General features: G+C 43.1%; 15 non-coding genes across 15 annotated transcripts; all 15 read right to left on the bottom strand.

Moving 5' to 3' along the window:
• Positions 1-843: 843 nt before the first annotated feature.
• On the bottom strand, positions 844-917 carry TRNAI-AAU (transfer RNA isoleucine (anticodon AAU)). The gene has a single exon. It is a non-coding gene; the product is annotated as a tRNA-Ile (tRNA).
• Positions 918-2737: 1820 nt separating this feature from the next.
• On the bottom strand, positions 2738-2845 carry TRNAI-AAU (transfer RNA isoleucine (anticodon AAU)). The gene is made up of 2 exons: positions 2808-2845; positions 2738-2773 (listed from the first exon to the last, which is right to left on the bottom strand). It is a non-coding gene; the product is annotated as a tRNA-Ile (tRNA).
• A 2278-nt stretch (positions 2846-5123) lies between these two features.
• Positions 5124-5197, bottom strand: TRNAI-AAU (transfer RNA isoleucine (anticodon AAU)). The gene has a single exon. It is a non-coding gene; the product is annotated as a tRNA-Ile (tRNA).
• A 2620-nt stretch (positions 5198-7817) lies between these two features.
• TRNAI-AAU (transfer RNA isoleucine (anticodon AAU)) lies at positions 7818-7925 on the bottom strand. The gene is made up of 2 exons: positions 7888-7925; positions 7818-7853 (listed from the first exon to the last, which is right to left on the bottom strand). It is a non-coding gene; the product is annotated as a tRNA-Ile (tRNA).
• Positions 7926-9401: 1476 nt separating this feature from the next.
• On the bottom strand, positions 9402-9475 carry TRNAI-AAU (transfer RNA isoleucine (anticodon AAU)). The gene has a single exon. It is a non-coding gene; the product is annotated as a tRNA-Ile (tRNA).
• Positions 9476-10201: 726 nt separating this feature from the next.
• Positions 10202-10275, bottom strand: TRNAI-AAU (transfer RNA isoleucine (anticodon AAU)). The gene has a single exon. It is a non-coding gene; the product is annotated as a tRNA-Ile (tRNA).
• Positions 10276-11295: 1020 nt separating this feature from the next.
• TRNAI-AAU (transfer RNA isoleucine (anticodon AAU)) lies at positions 11296-11369 on the bottom strand. Its single transcript has one exon. It is a non-coding gene; the product is annotated as a tRNA-Ile (tRNA).
• Positions 11370-13937: 2568 nt separating this feature from the next.
• TRNAI-AAU (transfer RNA isoleucine (anticodon AAU)) lies at positions 13938-14011 on the bottom strand. The gene has a single exon. It is a non-coding gene; the product is annotated as a tRNA-Ile (tRNA).
• A 1052-nt stretch (positions 14012-15063) lies between these two features.
• Positions 15064-15137, bottom strand: TRNAI-AAU (transfer RNA isoleucine (anticodon AAU)). Its single transcript has one exon. It is a non-coding gene; the product is annotated as a tRNA-Ile (tRNA).
• A 1054-nt stretch (positions 15138-16191) lies between these two features.
• Positions 16192-16265, bottom strand: TRNAI-AAU (transfer RNA isoleucine (anticodon AAU)). The gene has a single exon. It is a non-coding gene; the product is annotated as a tRNA-Ile (tRNA).
• A 725-nt stretch (positions 16266-16990) lies between these two features.
• TRNAI-AAU (transfer RNA isoleucine (anticodon AAU)) lies at positions 16991-17064 on the bottom strand. Its single transcript has one exon. It is a non-coding gene; the product is annotated as a tRNA-Ile (tRNA).
• A 1477-nt stretch (positions 17065-18541) lies between these two features.
• On the bottom strand, positions 18542-18615 carry TRNAI-AAU (transfer RNA isoleucine (anticodon AAU)). Its single transcript has one exon. It is a non-coding gene; the product is annotated as a tRNA-Ile (tRNA).
• A 722-nt stretch (positions 18616-19337) lies between these two features.
• Positions 19338-19411, bottom strand: TRNAI-AAU (transfer RNA isoleucine (anticodon AAU)). Its single transcript has one exon. It is a non-coding gene; the product is annotated as a tRNA-Ile (tRNA).
• Positions 19412-20137: 726 nt separating this feature from the next.
• Positions 20138-20211, bottom strand: TRNAI-AAU (transfer RNA isoleucine (anticodon AAU)). Its single transcript has one exon. It is a non-coding gene; the product is annotated as a tRNA-Ile (tRNA).
• A 2653-nt stretch (positions 20212-22864) lies between these two features.
• TRNAI-AAU (transfer RNA isoleucine (anticodon AAU)) lies at positions 22865-22938 on the bottom strand. The gene has a single exon. It is a non-coding gene; the product is annotated as a tRNA-Ile (tRNA).
• Between the last annotated feature and the right edge of the window lie 891 nt (positions 22939-23829).

Below are 23829 nucleotides of genomic sequence, written 5' to 3'. Positions count from 1 at the left end.
AGGTTAAATGCATCTCATTGGTCATTTCCCACAGCAGTACTGACCTGTGACCATTTATGGACTGCTGCTTCCAACAAAACAGCAAACTAGTCATAGTAAATCTAAAGCTGTGGGTGGGAATTCTGCATCAATCTCATGCTTCTGCAGAAATATTTCCCAAATTGACAAAGTGGCCAATACTGGGATCAAATCCGCTAACTTGGCGTGATTAGCACCATGCTCAGTCAGAAAAAGTATGCCTTCTGACTGGAGCATAGGAGGGAGGCCAGTTGCAGGGGGGAGTTTACTTCCCTTGAAAGAAAAAGCCTAACTCATTCACAAATACAACCCTTATCCTCACAACAACATTGGTTATGTCCCGCAGCAGTACTGACCCGTGACCATGTATGCACAGCTGCTTCCAACAAAACAGCAATCTTGTGTTAGTAACTCTAAAGCTGTGAGTGCCAATTCTGCATCAATCTCATGCTTCTGCAGAAATATTTCCCAAAATGACAAGGAGGCCAATACGGGGACCCGTGACCTTGCCATTATTAGCACCACGCTCTAACCAAATGAGCTAAACAGCCAGCTGACAGGTTTGTTTCTGACTCAAGCATAAGCAGGAGGCCAGTTGTAGGGGGATGTTTTCTTCCCTTGGAAAAAAATGCCTAACTCATTCACAAATACAACCCTTATCCTCACAACAACATTGGTTATGTCCGCAGCAGTACTGACCCGTGACTATGTATGCACAGCTGCTTCCAACAAAACAGCAATCTTGTGTTAGTAACTCTAAAGCTGTGAGTGCCAATTCTGCATCAATCTCATGCTTCTGCAGAAATATTTCCCAAAATGACAAAGTGCCCAATACGGGGATCGAACCCGTGACCTTGGCGTTATTAGCACCACGCTCTAACCAACTGAGCTAACCGGCCAGCTGAGAGTCTTTTTCCCTTGGAAAAAAATGCCTAACTCATTCACACATAAAACCCTTATCCTCACAACAACCTAAAGAAAAACTACATGTGATCTGAAGGAAATTCATGAATATGACAATTATCTTCAAACTGACTTGTAGCCTGCATCACATTTAAGTAGAACTGGGACAAAGAAGGTTAAATGCATCTCATTGGTCATTTCCCACAGCAGTACTGACCTGTGACCATTTATGGACTGCTGCTTCCAACAAAACAGCAAACTAGTCATATTAAATCTAAAGCTGTGGGTGGGAATTCTGCATCAATCTCATGCTTCTGCAGAAATATTTCCCAAATTGACAAAGTGGCCAATACTGGGATCAAATTCGCTAACTTGGCGTGATTAGCACCATGCTCAGTCAGAAAAAGTATGCCTTCTGACTGGAGCATAGGAGGGAGGCCAGTTGCAGGGGGGAGTTTTCTTCCCTTGAAAGAAAATGCCTAACTCATTCACAAATACAACCCTTATCCTCACAACAACATTGGTTATGTCCCGCAGCAGAACTGACCCGTGACCATGTATGCACAGCTGCTACCAACAAAACAGCAATCTTGTGTTAGTAACTCTAAAGCTGTGAGTGCCAATTCTGCATCAATCTCATGCTTCTGCAGAAATATTTCCCAAAATGACAAAGTGGCCAATACGGGGATCGAACCCGTGACCTTGGCATTATTAGCACCACGGTCTAACCAACTGAGCTAACCGACCAGCTGAGAGTCCTGTTTCTGACTGGTGCATAAGAGGGAGGCCAGTTGCAGGGGGATTTTTTCTCCCCTTGCAAAAAAATGCCTAAATCATTCACACATAAAACCCTTATCCTCACAACAACCTAAAGAAAAACTACATGTGATCTGAAGGAAATTAATGAATTTGACAATTACCTTCAAACTGACGTGTAGCCTGCATCACATTTAAGTAGAACTGGGACAAAGAAGGTTAAATGCATCTCATTGGTCATTTCCCACAGCAGTACTGACCTGTGACCATTTATGGACTGCTGCTTCCAACAAAACAGCAAACTAGTCATAGTAAATCTAAAGCTGTGGGTGAGAATTCTGCATCAATCTCATGCTTCTGCAGAAATATTTCCCAAATTGACAAAGTGGCCAATACTGGGATCAAATCCGCTAACTTGGCGTGATTAGCACCATGCTCAGTCAGAAAAAGTATGCCTTCTGACTGGAGCATAGGAGGGAGGCCAGTTGCAGGGGGGAGTTTTCTTCCCTTGAAAGAAAATGCCTAACTCATTCACAAATACAACCCTTATCCTCACAACAACATTGGTTATGTCCCGCAGCAGTACTGACCCGTGACCATGTATGCACAGCTGCTTCCAACAAAACAGCAATCTTGTGTTAGTAACTCTAAAGCTGTGAGTGCCAATTCTGCATCAATCTCATGCTTCTGCAGAAATATTTCCCAAAATGACAAGGAGGCCAATACGGGGACCCGTGACCTTGCCATTATTAGCACCATGCTCTAACCAAATGAGCTAAACAGCCATCTGAGAGGTTTGTTTGTGACTCAAGCATAAGCAGGAGGCCAGTTGTAGGGGGATGTTTTCTTCCCTTGGAAAAAAAATGCCTAACTCATTCACAAATACAACCCTTATCCTCACAACAACATTGGTTATGTCCGCAGCAGTACTGACCCATGACTATGTATGCACAGCTGCTTCCAACAAAACAGCAATCTTGTGTTAGTAACTCTAAAGCTGTGAGTGCCAATTCTGCATCAATCTCATGCTTCTGCAGAAATATTTCCCAAAATGACAAAGTGGCCAATACGGGGATCGAACCCGTGACCTTGGCGTTATTAGCACCACGCTCTAACCGTGACCTTGGCGTTATTAGCACCACGCTCTAACCAACTGAGCTAACCGGCCAGCTGAGAGTCTTTTTCCCTTGGAAAAAAATGCCTAACTCATTCACACATAAAACCCTTATCCTCACAACAACCTAAAGAAAAACTACATGTGATCTGAAGGAAATTCATGAATATGACAATTATCTTCAAACTGACTTGTAGCCTGCATCACATTTAAGTAGAACTGGGACAAAGAAGGTTAAATGCATCTCATTGGTCATTTCCCACAGCAGTACTGACCTGTGACCATTTATGGACTGCTGCTTCCAACAAAACAGCAAACTAGTCATATTAAATCTAAAGCTGTGGGTGGGAATTCTGCATCAATCTCATGCTTCTGCAGAAATATTTCCCAAATTGACAAAGTGGCCAATACTGGGATCAAATTCGCTAACTTGGCGTGATTAGCACCATGCTCAGTCAGAAAAAGTATGCCTTCTGACTGGAGCATAGGAGGGAGGCCAGTTGCAGGGGGGAGTTTTCTTCCCTTGAAAGAAAATGCCTAACTCATTCACAAATACAACCCTTATCCTCACAACAACATTGGTTATGTCCCGCAGCAGTACTGACCCGTGACCATGTATGCACAGCTGCTACCAACAAAACAGCAATCTTGTGTTAGTAACTCTAAAGCTGTGAGTGCCAATTCTGCATCAATCTCATGCTTCTGCAGAAATATTTCCCAAAATGACAAAGTGGCCAATACTGGGATCGAACCCGTGACCTTGGCATTATTAGCACCACGCTCTAACCAACTGAGCTAACCGACCAGCTGAGAGTCCTGTTTCTGACTGGAGCATAAGAGGGAGGCCAGTTGCAGGGGGATTTTTTCTTCCCTTGCAAAAAAAATGCCTAAGTCATTCACACATAAAACCCTTATCCTCACAACAACCTAAAGAAAAACTACATGTGATCTGAAGGAAATTCATGAATTTGACAATTACCTTCAAACTGACGTGTAGCCTGCATCACATTTAAGTAGAACTGGGACAAATAAGGTTAAATGCATCTCATTGGTCATTTCCCACAGCAGTACTGACCTGTGACCATTTATGGACTGCTGCTTCCAACAAAACAGCAAACTAGTCATAGTAAATCTAAAGCTGTGGGTGGGAATTCTGCATCAATCTCATGCTTCTGCAGAAATATTTCCCAAATTGACAAAGTGGCCAATACTGGGATCAAATCCGCTAACTTGGCGTGATTAGCACCATGCTCAGTCAGAAAAAGTATGCCTTCTGACTGGAGCATAGGAGGGAGGCCAGTTGCAGGGGTGGAGTTTTCTTCCCTTGAAAGAAAATGCCTAACTCATTCACAAATACAACCCTTATCCTCACAACAACATTGGTTATGTCCCGCAGCAGTACTGACCCGTGACCATGTATGCACAGCTGCTTCCAACAAAACAGCAATCTTGTGTTAGTAACTCTAAAGCTGTGAGTGCCAATTCTGCATCAATCTCATGCTTCTGCAGAAATATTTCCCAAAATGACAAAGTGGCCAATACAGGGATCGAAACCGTGACCTTGGCGTTATTAGCACCACGCTCTAACCAACTTAGCTAACCGACCAGCTGAGAGTCCTGTTTCTGACTGGAGCATAAGAGGGAGGCCAGTTGCAGGGGGATTTTTTCTTCCCTTGCAAAAAAAATGCCTAAGTCATTCACACATAAAACCCTTATCCTCACAACAACCTAAAGAAAAACTACATGTGATCTGAAGGAAATTCATGAATTTGACAATTACCTTCAAATTGACGTGTAGCCTGCATCACATTTAAGTAGAACTGGGACAAAGAAGGTTAAATGCATCTCATTGGTCATTTCCCACAGCAGTACTGACCTGTGACCATTTATGGACTGCTGCTTCCAACAAAACAGCAAACTAGTCATAGTAAATCTAAAGCTGTGGGTGGGAATTCTGCATCAATCTCATGCTTCTGCAGAAATATTTCCCAAATTGACAAAGTGGCCAATACTGGGATCAAATCCGCTAACTTGGCGTGATTAGCACCATGCTCAGTCAGAAAAAGTATGCCTTCTGACTGGAGCATAGGAGGGAGGCCAGTTGCAGGGGCGAGTTTTCTTCCCTTGAAAGAAAATGCCTAACTCATTCACAAATACAACCCTTATCCTCACAACAACATTGGTTATGTCCCGCAGCAGTACTGACCCGTGACCATGTATGCACAGCTGCTACCAACAAAACAGCAATCTTGTGTTAGTAACTCTAAAGCTGTGAGTGCCAATTCTGCATCAATCTCATGCTTCTGCAGAAATATTTCCCAAAATGACAAAGTGCCCAATACGGGGATCGAACCCGTGACCTTGGCGTTATTAGCACCACGCTCTAACCAACTGAGCTAACCGGCCAGCTGAGAGTCTTTTTCCCTTGGAAAAAAATGCCTAACTCATTCACACATAAAACCCTTATCCTCACAACAACCTAAAGAAAAACTACATGTGATCTGAAGGAAATTCATGAATATGACAATTATCTTCAAACTGACTTGTAGCCTGCATCACATTTAAGTAGAACTGGGACAAAGAAGGTTAAATGCATCTCATTGGTCATTTCCCACAGCAGTACTGACCTGTGACCATTTATGGACTGCTGCTTCCAACAAAACAGCAAACTAGTCATATTAAATCTAAAGCTGTGGGTGGGAATTCTGCATCAATCTCATGCTTCTGCAGAAATATTTCCCAAATTGACAAAGTGGCCAATACTGGGATCAAATTCGCTAACTTGGCGTGATTAGCACCATGCTCAGTCAGAAAAAGTATGCCTTCTGACTGGAGCATAGGAGGGAGGCCAGTTGCAGGGGGGAGTTTTCTTCCCTTGAAAGAAAATGCCTAACTCATTCACAAATACAACCCTTATCCTCACAACAACATTGGTTATGTCCCGCAGCAGTACTGACCCGTGACCATGTATGCACAGCTGCTACCAACAAAACAGCAATCTTGTGTTAGTAACTCTAAAGCTGTGAGTGCCAATTCTGCATCAATCTCATGCTTCTGCAGAAATATTTCCCAAAATGACAAAGTGGCCAATACGGGGATCGAACCCGTGACCTTGGCATTATTAGCACCACGGTCTAACCAACTGAGCTAACCGACCAGCTGAGAGTCCTGTTTCTGACTGGTGCATAAGAGGGAGGCCAGTTGCAGGGGGATTTTTTCTCCCCTTGCAAAAAAATGCCTAAATCATTCACACATAAAACCCTTATCCTCACAACAACCTAAAGAAAAACTACATGTGATCTGAAGGAAATTAATGAATTTGACAATTACCTTCAAACTGACGTGTAGCCTGCATCACATTTAAGTAGAACTGGGACAAAGAAGGTTAAATGCATCTCATTGGTCATTTCCCACAGCAGTACTGACCTGTGACCATTTATGGACTGCTGCTTCCAACAAAACAGCAAACTAGTCATAGTAAATCTAAAGCTGTGGGTGGGAATTCTGCATCAATCTCATGCTTCTGCAGAAATATTTCCCAAATTGACAAAGTGGCCAATACTGGGATCAAATCGGCTAACTTGGCGTGATTAGCACCATGGTCAGTCAGAAAAAGTATGCCTTCTGACTGGAGCATAGGAGGGAGGCCAGTTGCAGGGGGGAGTTTTCTTCCCTTGAAAGAAAATGCCTAACTCATTCACAAATTCAACCCTTATCCTCACAACAACATTGGTTATGTCCCGCAGCAGTACTGACCCGTGACCATGTATGCACAGCTGCCTCCAACAAAACAGCAATCTTGTGTTAGTAACTCTAAAGCTGTGAGTGCCAATTCTGCATCAATCTCATGCTTCTGCAGAAATATTTCCCAAAATGACAAAGTGGCCAATACAGGGATCGAACCCGTGACCTTGGCGTTATTAGCACCACGCTCTAACCAACTTAGCTAACCGACCAGCTGCGAGTCCTGTTTCTGACTGGAGCATAAGAGGGAGGCCAGTTGCAGGGGGATTTTTTCTTCCCTTGCAAAAAAAATGCCTAAGTCATTCACACATAAAACCCTTATCCTCACAACAACCTAAAGAAAAACTACATGTGATCTGAAGGAAATTCATGAATTTGACAATTACCTTCAAACTGAAGTGTAGCCTGCATCACATTTAAGTAGAACTGGGACAAAGAAGGTTAAATGCATCTCATTGGTCATTTCCCACAGCAGTACTGACCTGTGACCATTTATGGACTGCTGCTTCCAACAAAACAGCAAACTAGTCATAGTAAATCTAAAGCTGTGGGTGAGAATTCTGCATCAATCTCATGCTTCTGCAGAAATATTTCCCAAATTGACAAAGTGGCCAATACTGGGATCAAATCCGCTAACTTGGCGTGATTAGCACCATGCTCAGTCAGAAAAAGTATGCCTTCTGACTGGAGCATAGGAGGGAGGCCAGTTGCAGGGGGGAGTTTTCTTCCCTTGAAAGAAAATGCCTAACTCATTCACAAATACAACCCTTATCCTCACAACAACATTGGTTATGTCCCGCAGCAGTACTGACCCGTGACCATGTATGCACAGCTGCTTCCAACAAAACAGCAATCTTGTGTTAGTAACTCTAAAGCTGTGAGTGCCAATTCTGCATCAATCTCATGCTTCTGCAGAAATATTTCCCAAAATGACAAGGAGGCCAATACGGGGACCCGTGACCTTGCCATTATTAGCACCATGCTCTAACCAAATGAGCTAAACAGCCAGCTGAGAGGTTTGTTTCTGACTCAAGCATAAGCAGGAGGCCAGTTGTAGGGGGATGTTTTCTTCCCTTGGAAAAAAAATGCCTAACTCATTCACAAATACAACCCTTATCCTCACAACAACATTGGTTATGTCCGCAGCAGTACTGACCCATGACTATGTATGCACAGCTGCTTCCAACAAAACAGCAATCTTGTGTTAGTAACTCTAAAGCTGTGAGTGCCAATTCTGCATCAATCTCATGCTTCTGCAGAAATATTTCCCAAAATGACAAAGTGGCCAATACGGGGATCGAACCCGTGACCTTGGCGTTATTAGCACCACGCTCTAACCGTGACCTTGGCGTTATTAGCACCACGCTCTAACCAACTGAGCTAACCGGCCAGCTGAGAGTCTTTTTCCCTTGGAAAAAAATGCCTAACTCATTCACACATAAAACCCTTATCCTCACAACAACCTAAAGAAAAACTACATGTGATCTGAAGGAAATTCATGAATATGACAATTATCTTCAAACTGACTTGTAGCCTGCATCACATTTAAGTAGAACTGGGACAAAGAAGGTTAAATGCATCTCATTGGTCATTTCCCACAGCAGTACTGACCTGTGACCATTTATGGACTGCTGCTTCCAACAAAACAGCAAACTAGTCATATTAAATCTAAAGCTGTGGGTGGGAATTCTGCATCAATCTCATGCTTCTGCAGAAATATTTCCCAAATTGACAAAGTGGCCAATACTGGGATCAAATTCGCTAACTTGGCGTGATTAGCACCATGCTCAGTCAGAAAAAGTATGCCTTCTGACTGGAGCATAGGAGGGAGGCCAGTTGCAGGGGGGAGTTTTCTTCCCTTGAAAGAAAATGCCTAACTCATTCACAAATACAACCCTTATCCTCACAACAACATTGGTTATGTCCCGCAGCAGTACTGACCCGTGACCATGTATGCACAGCTGCTACCAACAAAACAGCAATCTTGTGTTAGTAACTCTAAAGCTGTGAGTGCCAATTCTGCATCAATCTCATGCTTCTGCAGAAATATTTCCCAAAATGACAAAGTGGCCAATACTGGGATCGAACCCGTGACCTTGGCATTATTAGCACCACGCTCTAACCAACTGAGCTAACCGACCAGCTGAGAGTCCTGTTTCTGACTGGAGCATAAGAGGGAGGCCAGTTGCAGGGGGATTTTTTCTTCCCTTGCAAAAAAAATGCCTAAGTCATTCACACATAAAACCCTTATCCTCACAACAACCTAAAGAAAAACTACATGTGATCTGAAGGAAATTCATGAATTTGACAATTACCTTCAAACTGACGTGTAGCCTGCATCACATTTAAGTAGAACTGGGACAAAGAAGGTTAAATGCATCTCATTGGTCATTTCCCACAGCAGTACTGACCTGTGACCATTTATGGACTGCTGCTTCCAACAAAATAGCCAACTAGTCATAGTAAATCTAAAGCTGTGGGTGGGAGTTCTGCATCAATCTCATGCTTCTGCAGAAATATTTCCCAAATTGACAAAGTGGCGAATACTGGGATCAAATTCGCTAACTTGGCGTGATTAGCACCATGCTCAGTCAGAAAAAGTATGCCTTCTGACTGGAGCAAGGGAGGGAGGCCAGTTGCAGGGGGGAGTTTTCTTCCCTTGAAGGAAAATGCTTAACTCATTCACAAATACAACCCTTATCCTCACAACAACATTGGTTATGTCCGCAGCAGTACTGACCCGTGACTATGTATGCACAGCTGCTTCCAACAAAACAGCAATCTTGTGTTAGTAACTCTAAAGCTGTGAGTGCCAATTCTGCAACAATCTCATGCTTCTGCAGAAATATTTCGTAAAAAGACAAAGTGGACAATACGGGGATCGAACCCGTGACCTTGGCGTTATTAGCGCCACGCTCTAACCAACTGAGCTAACCGACCAGCTGAGAGTCCTGTTTCTGACTGGAGCATAAGAAGGAGGCCAGTTGCAGGGGGATTTTTTCTTCCCTTGGAAAAAAAATGCCTAAGTCATTCACACATAAAACCCTTATCCTCACAACAACCTAAAGAAAAACTACATGAGATCTGAAGGAAATTCATGAATATGACAATTATCTTCAAACTGACTTGTAGCCTGCATCACATTTAAGTAGAACTGGGACAAAGAAGGTTAAATGCATCTCATTGGTCATTTCCCATAGCAGTACTGACCTGTGACCATTTATGGACTGCTGCTTCCAACAAAACAGTAAACTTGTCATAGTAAATCTAAAGCTGTGGGTGGGAATTCTGCATCAATCTAATGCTTCTGCAGACATTTTTCCCAAATTGACAAAGTGGCCAATACAGGGATCAAATACGCTAACTTGGCGTTATTAGCACCATGCTCAGTCAGAAAAAGTATGCCTTCTGACTGGAGCATAGGAGGGAGGCCAGTTGCAGGGCGGAGTTTTCTTCCCTTGAAAGAAAATGCCTAACTCATTCACAAATACAGCCCTTATCCTCACAACAACATTGGTTATGTCCCGCAGCGGTACTGACCCGTGACCAGGTATGCACAGCTGCTTCCAACAAAACAGCAATCTTGTGTTAGTAACTCTAAAGCTGTGAGTGCCAATTCTGCATCAATCTCATGCTTCTGCAGAAATATTTCCCAAAATGACAAAGTGGCCAATACGGGGATCGAAACCGTGACCTTGGCGTTATTAGCACCACGCTCTAACCAACTGAGCTAACCGGCCAGCTGAGAGTCTTTTTCCCTTGGAAAAAAATGCCTAACTCATTCACACATAAAACCCTTATCCTCACAACAACCTAAAGAAAAACTACATGTGATCTGAAGGAAATTCATGAATATGACAATTATCTTCAAACTGACTTGTAGCCTGCATCACATTTAAGTAGAACTGGGACAAAGAAGGTTAAATGCATCTCAATGGTCATTTCCCGCAGCAGTACTGACCTGTGACCATTTATGGACTGCTGCTTCCAACAAAACAGCAAACTAGTCATAGTAAATCTAAAGCTGTGGGTGAGAATTCTGCATCAATCTCATGCTTCTGCAGAAATATTTCCCAAATTGACAAAGTGGCCAATACTGGGATCAAATCCGCTAACTTGGCGTGATTAGCACCATGCTCAGTCAGAAAAAGTATGCCTTCTGACTGGAGCATAGGAGGGAGGCCAGTTGCAGGGGGGAGTTTTCTTCCCTTGAAAGAAAAGGCCTAACTCATTCACAAATACATCCCTTATCCTCACAACAACATTGGTTATGTCCCGCAGCAGTACTGACCCGTGACCATGTATGCACAGCTGCTTCCAACAAAACAGCAATCTTGTGTTAGTAACTCTAAAGCTGTGAGTGCCAATTCTGCATCAATCTCATGCTTCTGCAGAAATATTTCCCAAAATGACAAGGAGGCCAATACGGGGACCCGTGACCTTGCCATTATTAGCACCACGCTCTAACCAAATGAGCTAAACAGCCAGCTGAGAGTTTTGTTTCTGACTCAAGCATAAGCAGGAGGCCAGTTGTAGGGGGATGTTTTCTTCCCTTGGAAAAAAATGCCTAACTCATTCACAAATACAACCCTTATCCTCACAACAACATTGGTTATGTCTGCAGCAGTACTGACCCGTGACTATGTATGCACAGCTGCTTCCAACAAAACAGCAATCTTGTGTTAGTAACTCTAAAGCTGTGAGTGCCAATTCTGCATCAATCTCATGCTTCTGCAGAAATATTTCCCAAAATGACAAAGTGGCCAATACGGGGATCGAACCCATGACGTTGGCGTTATTAGCACCACGCTCTAACCAACTGAGCTAACCGGCCAGCTGAGAGTCTTTTTCCCTTGGAAAAAAATGCCTAACTCATTCACACATAAAACCCTTATCCTCACAACAACCTAAAGAAAAACTACATGTGATCTGAAGGAAATTCATGAATATGACAATTATCTTCAAACTGACTTGTAGCCTGCATCACATTTAAGTAGAACTGGGACAAAGAAGGTTAAATGCATCTCATTGGTCATTTCCCACAGCAGTACTGACCTGTGACCATTTATGGACTGCTGCTTCCAACAAAACAGCAAACTAGTCATATTAAATCTAAAGCTGTGGGTGGGAATTCTGCATCAATCTCATGCTTCTGCAGAAATATTTCCCAAATTGACAAAGTGGCCAATACTGGGATCAAATTCGCTAACTTGGCGTGATTAGCACCATGCTCAGTCAGAAAAAGTATGCCTTCTGACTGGAGCATAGGAGGGAGGCCAGTTGCAGGGGGGAGTTTTCTTCCCTTGAAAGAAAATGCCTAACTCATTCACAAATACAACCCTTATCCTCACAACAACATTGGTTATGTCCGCAGCAGTACTGACCCGTGACTATGTATGCACAGCTGCTTCCAACAAAACAGCAATATTGTGTTAGTAACTCTAAAGCTGTGAGTGCCAATTCTGCATCAATCTCATGCTTCTGCAGAAATATTTCCCAAAATGACAAAGTGGCCAATACGGGATCGAACCCGTGACCTTGGCGTTATTAGCACCATGCTCTAACCAACTGAGCTAACCGACCAGCTGAGAGTCCTGTTTCTGACTGGAGCATTAGAGGGAGGCCAGTTGCAGGGGGATTTTTTCTTCCCTTGGAAATAAAATGCCTAAGTCATTCACACATAAAACCCTTATCCTCACAACAACCTAAAGAAAAACTACATGTGATCTAAAGGAAATTCATGAATATGACAATTATCTTCAAACTGACTTGTAGCCTGCATCACATTTAAGTAGAACTGGGACAAAGAAGGTTAAATGCATCTCATTGGTCATTTCCCACAGCAGTACTGACCTGTGACCATTTATGGACTGCTGCTTCCAACAAAACAGCAAACTAGTCATAGTAAATCTAAAGCTGTGGGTGGCAATTCTGCATCAATCTCATGCTTCTGCAGAAATATTTCCCAAATTGACAAAGTGGCCAATACTGGGATCAAATCCGCTAACTTGGCGTGATTAGCACCATGCTCAGTCAGAAAAAGTATGCCTTCTGACTGGAGCATAGGAGGGAGGCCAGTTGCAGGGGGGAGTTTTCTTCCCTTGAAAGAAAATGCCTAACTCATTCACAAATACAACCCTTATCCTCACAACAACATTGGTTATGTCCCGCAGCAGTACTGACCCGTGACCATGTATGCACAGCTGCTTCCAACAAAACAGCAATCTTGTGTTAGTAACTCTAAAGCTGTGAGTGCCAATTCTGCATCAATCTCATGCTTCTGCAGAAATATTTCCCAAAATGACAAGGAGGCCAATACGGGGACCCATGACCTTGCCATTATTAGCACCACGCTCTAACCAAATGAGCTAAACAGCCAGCTGAGAGTTTTGTTTCTGACTCAAGCATAAGCAGGAGGCCAGTTGTAGGGGGATGTTTTCTTCCCTTGGAAAAAAAATGCCTAACTCATTCACAAATACAACCCTTATCCTCACAACAACATTGGTTATGTCCGCAGCAGTACTGACCCGTGACTATGTATGCACAGCTGCTTCCAACAAAACAGCAATCTTGTGTTAGTAACTCTAAAGCTGTGAGTGCCAATTCTGCATCAATCTCATGCTTCTGCAGAAATATTTCCCAAAATGACAAAGTGGCCAATATGGGGATCGAACCCGTGACCTTGGCATTATTAGCACCAAGCTCTAAAGAACTGAGCTAACCGGCCAGCTGAGAGTCTTATTCCCTTGGAAAAAAATGCCTAACTCATTCACACATAAAACCCTTATCCTCACAACAACCTAAAGAAAAACTACATGTGATCTGAAGGAAATTCATGAATATGACAATTATCTTCAAACTGACTTGTAGCCTGCATCACATTTAAGTAGAACTGGGACAAAGAAGGTTAAATGCATCTCATTGGTCATTTCCCACAGCAGTACTGACCTGTGACCATTTATGGACTGCTGCTTCCAACAAAACAGCAAACTTGTCATAGTAAATCTAAAGCTGTGGGTGGGAATTCTGCATCAATCTAATGCTTCTGCAGACATTTTTCCCAAATTGACAAAGTGGCCAATACTGGGATCAAATTCGCTAACTTGGCGTGATTAGCACCATGCTCAGTCAGAAAAAGTATGCTTCTGACTGGAGCATAGGAGGCAGGCCAGTTGCAGGGGGGAGTTTTCTTTCCGTGAAAGAAAATGCCTAACTCATTCACAAATACAACCCTTATCCTCACAACAACATTGGTTATGTCCGCAGCAGTACTGACCCGTGACTATGTATGCACAGCTGCTTCCAACAAAACAGCAATCTTGTGTTAGTAACTCTAAAGCTGTGAGTGCCAATTCTGCATCAATCTCATCCTTCTGCAGAAATATTTCCCAAAATGACAAAGTGGCCAATACGGGGATCGAACCCGTGACCTTGGCGTTATTAGCACCACGCTCTAACCAACTGAGCTAACCGGCCAGCTGAGAGGAATATTTCTGACTGGACCATAAGAGGGAGGCCAGTTGCAGGGGGATTTTTTCTTCCCTTGGAAAAAAAATGCCTAACTCATTCACACATAAAACCCTTATCCTCACAACAACCTAAAGAAAAACTACATGTGATCTGAAGGAAATTCATGAATATGACAATTATCTTCAAACTGACTTGTAGCCTGCATCACATTTAAGTAGAACTGGGACAAAGAAGGTTAAATGCATCTCATTGGTCATTTCCCACAGCAGTACTGACCTGTGACCATTTATGGACTGCTGCTTCCAACAAAACAGCAAACTAGTCATAGTAAATCTAAAGCTGTGGTTGGGAATTCTGCATCAATCTAATGCTTCTGCAGACATTTTTCCCAAATTGACAAAGTGGCCAATACTGGGATCAAACTCGCTAACTTGGCGTGATTAGCAAGATGCTCAGTCAGAAAAAGTATGCTTCTGACTGGAGCATAGGAGGGAGGCCAGTTGCAGGGGGGAGTTTTCTTTCCTTGAAAGAAAATGCCTAACTCATTCACAAATACAACCCTTATCCTCACAACAACATTGGTTATGTCCGCAGCAGTACTGACCCGTGACTATGTATGCACAGCGGCTTCCAACAAAACAGCAATCTTGTGTTAGTAACTCTAAAGCTGTGAGTGCCAATTGTGCATCAATCTCATCCTTCTGCAGACATTTTTCCCAAATTGACAAAGTGGCCAATACAGGGATCAAATACGCTAACTTGGCGTTATTAGCACCATGCTCAGTCAGAAAAAGTATGCTTCTGACTGGAGCATAGGAGGCAGGCCAGTTGCAGGGGGGAGTTTTCTTTCCGTGAAAGAAAATGCCTAACTCATTCACAAATACAACCCTTATCCTCACAACAACATTGGTTATGTCCGCAGCAGTACTGACCCGTGACTATGTATGCACAGCTGCTTCCAACAAAACAGCAATCTTGTGTTAGTAACTCTAAAGCTGTGAGTGCCAATTCTGCATCAATCTCATCCTTCTGCAGAAATATTTCCCAAAATGACAAAGTGGCCAATACGGGGATCGAACCCGTGACCTTGGCGTTATTAGCACCACGCTCTAACCAACTGAGCTAACCGGCCAGCTGAGAGGAATATTTCTGACTGGACCATAAGAGGGAGGCCAGTTGCAGGGGGATTTTTTCTTCCCTTGGAAAAAAAATGCCTAACTCATTCACACATAAAACCCTTATCCTCACAACAACCTAAAGAAAAACTACATGTGATCTGAAGGAAATTCATGAATATGACAATTATCTTCAAACTGACTTGTAGCCTGCATCACATTTAAGTAGAACTGGGACAAAGAAGGTTAAATGCATCTCATTGGTCATTTCCCACAGCAGTACTGACCTGTGACCATTTATGGACTGCTGCTTCCAACAAAACAGCAAACTAGTCATAGTAAATCTAAAGCTGTGGTTGGGAATTCTGCATCAATCTAATGCTTCTGCAGACATTTTTCCCAAATTGACAAAGTGGCCAATACTGGGATCAAACTCGCTAACTTGGCGTGATTAGCAAGATGCTCAGTCAGAAAAAGTATGCTTCTGACTGGAGCATAGGAGGGAGGCCAGTTGCAGGGGGGAGTTTTCTTTCCTTGAAAGAAAATGCCTAACTCATTCACAAATACAACCCTTATCCTCACAACAACATTGGTTATGTCCGCAGCAGTACTGACCCGTGACTATGTATGCACAGCGGCTTCCAACAAAACAGCAATCTTGTGTTAGTAACTCTAAAGCTGTGAGTGCCAATTGTGCATCAATCTCATCCTTCTGCAGACATTTTTCCCAAATTGACAAAGTGGCCAATACAGGGATCAAATACGCTAACTTGGCGTTATTAGCACCATGCTCAGTCAGAAAAAGTATGCCTTCTGACTGGAGCATAGGAGGGAGGCCAGTTGCAGGGCGGAGTTTTCTTCCCTTGAAAGAAAATGCCTAACTCATTCACAAATACAGCCCTTATCCTCACAACAACATTGGTTATGTCCCGCAGCGGTACTGACCCGTGACCAGGTATGCACAGCTGCTTCCAACAAAACAGCAATCTTGTGTTAGTAACTCTAAAGCTGTGAGTGCCAATTCTGCATCAATCTCATGCTTCTGCAGAAATATTTCCCAAAATGACAAAGTGGCCAATACGGGGATCGAAACCGTGACCTTGGCGTTATTAGCACCACGCTCTAACCAACTGAGCTAACCGGCCAGCTGAGAGGCATATATCTGACTGGACCATAAGAGGGAGGCCAGTTGCAGGGGGATTTTTTCTTCCCTTGGAAAAAAAATGCCTAACTCATTCACACATAAAACCCTTATCCTCACAACAACCTAAAGAAAAACTACATGTGATCTGAAGGAAATTCATGAATATGACAATTATCTTCAAACTGACTTGTAGCCTGCATCACATTTAAGTAGAACTGGGACAAAGAAGGTTAAATGCATCTCATTGGTCATTTCCCACAGCAGTACTGACCTGTGACCATTTATGGACTGCTGCTTCCAACAAAACAGCAAACTAGTCATAGTAAATCTAAAGCTGTGGGTGGGAATTCTGCATCAATCACATGCTTCTGCAGAAATATTTCCCAAATTGACAAAGTGGCCAATACTGGGATCAAATTCGCTAACTTGGCTTGATTAGCACCATGCTCAGTCAGAAAAAGTATGCCTTCTGACTGGAGCATAGGAGGGAGGCCAGTTGCAGGGGGGAGTTTTCTTCCTTTGAAAGAAAATGCCTAACTCATTCACAAATACAACCCTTATCCTCACAACAACATTGGTTATGTCCGCAGCAGTACTGACCCGTGACTATGTATGCACAGCTGCTTCCAACAAAACAGCAATCTTGTGTTAGTAACTCTAAAGCTGTGAGTGCCAATTCTGCATCAATCTCATCCTTCTGCAGAAATATTTCCCAAAATGACAAAGTGGCCAATACGGGGATCAAACCCGTGACCTTGGCATTATTAACACCACGCTCTAACCAACTGAGCTAACCGGCCAGCTGAGAGTCTTGTTCCCTTGGAAAAAAATGCCTAACTCATTCACACATAAAACCCTTATCCTCACAACAACCTAAAGAAAAACTACATGTGATCTGAAGGAAATTCATGAATATTACAATTATCTTCAAACTGACTTGTGGCCTGCATCACATTTAAGTAGTACTGCGACAAAGAAGGTTAAATGCATCTCATTGGTCATTTCCCACAGCAGTACTGACCTGTGACCATTTATGGACTGCTGCTTCCAACAAAACAGCAAACTAGTCATAGTAAATATAAAGCTGTGGGTGGGAATTCTGCATCAATCTCATGCTTCTGCAGAAATATTTCCCAAATTGACAAAGTGGCCAATACTGGGATCAAATTCGCTAACTTGGCGTGATTAGCACCATGCTCAGTCAGAAAAAGTAAGCCTTCTGACTGGAGCATAGGAGGGAGGCCAGTTGCAGGGGGGAGCTTTCTTCCCTTGAAAGAAAATGCCTAACTCATTCACAAATACAACCCTTATCCTCACAACAACATTGGTTATGTCCCGCAGCAGTACTGACCCGTGACCATGTATGCACAGCTGCTTCCAACAAAACAGCAATCTTGTGTTAGTAACTCTAAAGCTGTGAGTGCCAATTCTGCATCAATCTCATGCTTCTGCAGAAATATTTCCCAAAATGACAAAGTGGCCAATACGGGGATCGAACCCGTGACCTTGGCATTATTCGCACCACACTCTAACCAACTGAGCTAACCGACCAGCTGAGAGTCCTGTTTCTGACTGGAGCATAAGAGGGAGGCCAGTTGCAGGGGGATTTTTTCTTCCCTTTCAAAAAAAAATGCCTAAGTCATTCACACATAAAACCCTTATCCTCACAACAACCTAAAGAAAAACTACATGTGATCTGAAGGAAATTCATGAATATGACAATTATCTTCAAACTGACGTGTAGCCTGCATCACATTTAAGTAGAACTGGGACAAAGAAGGTTAAATGCATCTCATTGGTCATTTCCCACAGCAGTAATGACCTGTGACCATTTATGGACTGCTGCTTCCAACAAAACAGGAAACTAGTCATAGTAAATCTAAAGCTGTGGGTGGGAATTCTGCATCAATCTCATGCTTCTGCAGAAATATTTCCCAAATTGACAAAGTGGCCAATACTGGGATCAAATTCGCTAACTTGGCGTGATTAGCACCATGCTCAGTCAGAAAAAGTATGCCTTCTGACTGGAGCATAGGAGGGAGGCCAGTTGCAGGGGGGAGTTTTCTTCCCTTGAAAGAAAATGACTAACTCATTCACAAATACAACCCTTATCCTCACAACAACATTAGTTATGTCCGCAGCAGTACTGACCCGTGACTATGTATGCACAGTTGCTTCCAACAAAACAGCAATCTTGTGTTAGTAACTCTAAAGCTGTGAGTGCCAATTCTGCATCAATCTCATCCTTCTGCAGAAATATTTCCCAAAATGACAAAGTGGCCAATACGGGGATCGAACCCGTGACCTTGGCGTTATTAGCACCACGCTCTAACCAACTGAGCTAACCGGCCAGCTGAGAAACAAATTTCTAACTGGAGCATAAGAGGGAGGCCAGTTGCAGGGGGATTTTTTCTTCCCTTGGAAAAAAAATGCCTAACTCATTCACACATAAAACCCTTATCCTCACAACAACCTAAAGAAAAACTACATGTGATCTGAAGGAAATTCACGAATATGACAATTATCTTCAAACTGACTTGTAGCCTGCATCACATTTAAGTAGAACTGGGACAAAGAAGGTTAAATGCATCTCATTGGTCATTTCCCACAGCAGTACTGACCTGTGACCATTTATGGACTGCTGCTTCCAACAAAACAGGAAACTAGTCATAGTAAATCTAAAGCTGTGGGTGGGAATTCTGCATCAATCTCATGCTTCTGCAGAAATATTTCCCAAATTGACAAAGTGGCCAATACTGGGATCAAATTCGCTAACTTGGCGTGATTAGCACCATGCTCAGTCAGAAAAAGTATGCCTTCTGACTGGAGCATAGGAGGGAGGCCAGTTGCAGGGGGGAGTTTTCTTCCCTTGAAAGAAAATGCCTAACTCATTCACAAATACAACCCTTATCCTCACAACATTAGTTATGTCCGCAGCAGTACTGACCCGTGACTATGTATGCACAGCTGCTTCCAACAAAACAGCAATCTTGTGTTAGTAACTCTAAAGCTGTGAGTGCCAATTGTGCATCAATCTCATCCTTCTGCAGAAATATTTCCCAAAATGACAAAGTGGCCAATACGGGGATTGAACCCGTGACCTTGGCATTATTAACACCACGCTCTAACCAACTGAGCTAACCGGCCAGCTGTGAGGAATATTTCTGACTGGAGCATAAGAGGGAGGCCAGTTGCAGGGGGACTTTTTCTTCCCTTGGAAAAAAAATACCTAACTCATTCACACATAAAACCCTTATCCTCACAACAACCTAAAGAAAAACTACATGTGATCTGAAGGAAATTCACGAATATGACAATTATCTTCAAACTGACTTGTAGCCTGCATCACATTTAAGTAGAACTGGGACAAAGAAGGTTAAATGCATCTCATTGGTCATTTCCCACAGCAGTACTGACCTGTGACCATTTATGGACTGCTGTTTCCAACAAAACAGCAAACTAGTCATAGTAAATATAAAGCTGTGGGTGGGAATTCTGCATCAATCTCATGCTTCTGCAGAAATATTTCCCAAATTGACAAAGTGGCCAATACTGGGATCAAATTCGCTAACTTGGCGTGATTAGCACCATGCTCAGTCAGAAAAAGTAAGCCTTCTGACTGGAGCATAGGAGGGAGGCCAGTTGCAGGGGGGAGCTTTCTTCCCTTGAAAGAAAATGCCTAACTCATTCACAAATACAACCCTTATCCTCACAACAACATTGGTTATGTCCCGCAGCAGTACTGACCCGTGACCATGTATGCACAGCTGCTACCAACAAAACAGCAATCTTGTGTTAGTAACTCTAAAGCTGTGAGTGCCAATTCTGCATCAATCTCATGCTTCTGCAGAAATATTTCCCAAAATGACAAAGTGGCCAATACGGGGATCGAACCCGTGACCTTGGCATTATTAGCACCACGCTCTAACCAACTGAGCTAACCGACCAGCTGAGAGTCCAGTTTCTGACTGGAGCATAAGAGGGAGGCCAGTTGCAGGGGGATTTTTTCTCCCCTTGCAAAAAAAATGCCTAAATCATTCACACATAAAACCCTTATCCTCACAACAACCTAAAGAAAAACTACATGTGATCTGAAGGAAATTCATGAATTTGACAATTACCATCAAACTGACGTGTAGCCTGCATCACATTTAAGTAGAACTGGGACAAAGAAGGTTAAATGCATCTCATTGGTCATTTCCCACAGCAGTACTGACCTGTGACCATTTATGGACTGCTGCTTCCAACAAAACAGCAAACTAGTCATAGTAAATCTAAAGCTGTGGGTGGGAATTCTGCATCAATCTCATGCTTCTGCAGAAATATTTCCCAAATTGACAAAGTGGCCAATACTGGGATCAAATTCGCTAACTTGGCGTGATTAGCACCATGCTCAGTCAGAAAAAGTATGCCTTCTGACTGGAGCATAGGAGGGAGGCCAGTTGCAGGGGGGAGTTTTCTTCCCTTGAAAGAAAATGCCTAACTCATTCACAAATACAACCCTTATCCTCACAACAACATTGGTTATGTCCGCAGCAGTACTGACCCGTGACTATGTATGCACAGCTGCTTCCAACAAAACAGCAATCTTGTGTTAGTAACTCTAAAGCTGTGAGTGCCAATTCTGCATCAATCTCATGCTTCTGCAGAAATATTTCCCAAAATGACAAAGTGGCCAATACGGGGATAGAACCCGTGACCTTGGCGTTATTAGCACCACGCTCTAACCAACTGAGCTAACCGACCAGCTGAGAGTCCTGTTTCTGACTGGAGCATTAGAGGGTGGCCAGTTGCAGGGGGATTTTTTCTTCCCTTGGAAAAAAAATGCCTAAGTCATTCACACATAAAACCCTTATCCTCACAACAACCTAAAGAAAAACTACATGTGATCTAAAGGAAATTCATGAATATGACAATTATCTTCAAACTGACTTGTAGCCTGCATCACATTTAAGTAGAACTGGGACAAAGAAGGTTAAATGCATCTCATTGGTCATTTCCCACAGCAGTACTGACCTGTGACCATTCATGGACTGCTGCTTCCAACAAAACAGCAAACTAGTCATAGTAAATCTAAAGCTGTGGGTGAGAATTCTGCATCAATCTCATGCTTCTGCAGAAATATTTCCCAAATTGACAAAGTGGCCAATACTGGGATCAAATCCGCTAACTTGGCGTGATTAGCACCATGCTCAGTCAGAAAAAGTATGCCTTCTGACTGGAGCATAGGAGGGAGGCCAGTTGCAGGGGGGAGTTTTCTTCCCTTGAAAGAAAATGCCTAACTCATTCACAAATACAACCCTTATCCTCACAACAACATTGGTTATGTCCCGCAGCAGTACTGACCTGTGACCATGTATGCACAGCTGCTTCCAACAAAACAGCAATCTTGTGTTAGTAACTCTAAAGCTGTGAGTGCCAATTCTGCATCAATCTCATGCTTCTGCAGAAATATTTCCCAAAATGACAAGGAGGCCAATACGGGGACCCGTGACCTTGCCATTATTAGCACCACGCTCTAACCAAATGAGCTAAACAGCCAGCTGAGAGGTTTGTTTCTGACTCAAGCATAAGCAGGAGGCCAGTTGTAGGGGGATGTTTTCTTCCCTTGGAAAAAAAATGCCTAACTCATTCACAAATACAACCCTTATCCTCACAAAAACATTGGTTATGTCCGCAGCAGTACTGACCCATGACTATGTATGCACAGCTGCTTCCAACAAAACAGCAATCTTGTGTTAGTAACTCTAAAGCTGTGAGTGCCAATTCTGCATCAATCTCATGCTTCTGCAGAAATATTTCCCAAAATGACAAAGTGGCCAACACGGGGATCAAACCCGTGACCTTGGCGTTATTAGCACCACGCTCTAACCGTGACCTTGGCGTTATTAGCACCACGCTCTAACCAACTGAGCTAACCGGCCAGCTGAGAGTCTTTTTCCCTTGGAAAAAAATGCCTAACTCATTCACACATAAAACCCTTATCCTCACAACAACCTAAAGAAAAACTACATGTGATCTGAAGGAAATTCATGAATATGACAATTATCTTCAAACTGACTTGTAGCCTGCATCACATTTAAGTAGAACTGGGACAAAGAAGGTTAAATGCATCTCATTGGTCATTTCCCACAGCAGTACTGACCTGTGACCATTTATGGACTGCTGCTTCCAACAAAACAGCAAACTAGTCATATTAAATCTAAAGCTGTGGGTGGGAATTCTGCATCAATCTCATGCTTCTGCAGAAATATTTCCCAAATTGACAAAGTGGCCAATACTGGGATCAAATTCGCTAACTTGGCGTGATTAGCACCATGCTCAGTCAGAAAAAGTATGCCTTCTGACTGGAGCATAGGAGGGAGGCCAGTTGCAGGGGGGAGTTTTCTTCCCTTGAAAGAAAATGCCTAACTCATTCACAAATACAACCCTTATCCTCACAACAACATTGGTTATGTCCGCAGCAGTACTGACCCGTGACTATGTATGCACAGCTGCTTCCAACAAAACAGCAATCTTGTGTTAGTAACTCTAAAGCTGTGAGTGCCAATTCTGCATCAATCTCATGCTTCAGCAGAAATATTTCCCAAAATGACAAAGTGGCCAATACGGGGATCGAACCCGTGACCTTGGCGTTATTAGCACCACGCTCTAACCAACTGAGCTAACCGACCAGCTGAGAGTCCTGTTTCTGACTGGAGCATTAGAGGGAGGCCAGTTGCAGGGGGATTTTTTCTTCCCTTGGAAAAAAAATGCCTAAGTCATTCACACATAAAACCCTTATCCTCACAACAACCTAAAGAAAAACTACATGTGATCTGAAGGAAATTCACGAATATGACAATTATCTTCAAACTGACTTGTAGCCTGCATCACATTTAAGTAGAACTGGGACAAAGAAGGTTAAATGCATCTCATTGGTCATTTCCCACAGCAGTACTGACCTGTGACCATTTATGGACTGCTGTTTCCAACAAAACAGCAAACTAGTCATAGTAAATATAAAGCTGTGGGTGGGAATTCTGCATCAATCTCATGCTTCTGCAGAAATATTTCCCAAATTGACAAAGTGGCCAATACTGGGATCAAATTCGCTAACTTGGCGTGATTAGCACCATGCTCAGTCAGAAAAAGTAAGCCTTCTGACTGGAGCATAGGAGGGAGGCCAGTTGCAGGGGGGAGCTTTCTTCCCTTGAAAGAAAATGCCTAACTCATTCACAAATACAACCCTTATCCTCACAACAACATTGGTTATGTCCCGCAGCAGTACTGACCCGTGACCATGTATGCACAGCTGCTACCAACAAAACAGCAATCTTGTGTTAGTAACTCTAAAGCTGTGAGTGCCAATTCTGCATCAATCTCATGCTTCTGCAGAAATATTTCCCAAAATGACAAAGTGGCCAATATGGGGATCGAACCCGTGACCTTGGCATTATTAGCACCACGCTCTAACCAACTGAGCTAACCGACCAGCTGAGAGTCCTGTTTCTGACTGGAGCATAAGAGGGAGGCCAGTTGCAGGGGGATTTTTTCTTCCCTTGCAAAAAAAATGCCTAAGTCAT

This window comes from Ambystoma mexicanum, chromosome 1p, assembly GCF_040938575.1.
Source record: "Ambystoma mexicanum isolate Mex_15411 chromosome 1p, UKY_AmexF1_1, whole genome shotgun sequence".
Classification (NCBI taxonomy): domain Eukaryota; kingdom Metazoa; phylum Chordata; class Amphibia; order Caudata; family Ambystomatidae; genus Ambystoma; species Ambystoma mexicanum.
The sequence above is the reverse complement of the archived record's forward strand: the minus strand, read 5'-3'. Positions and strand labels throughout refer to the sequence as shown.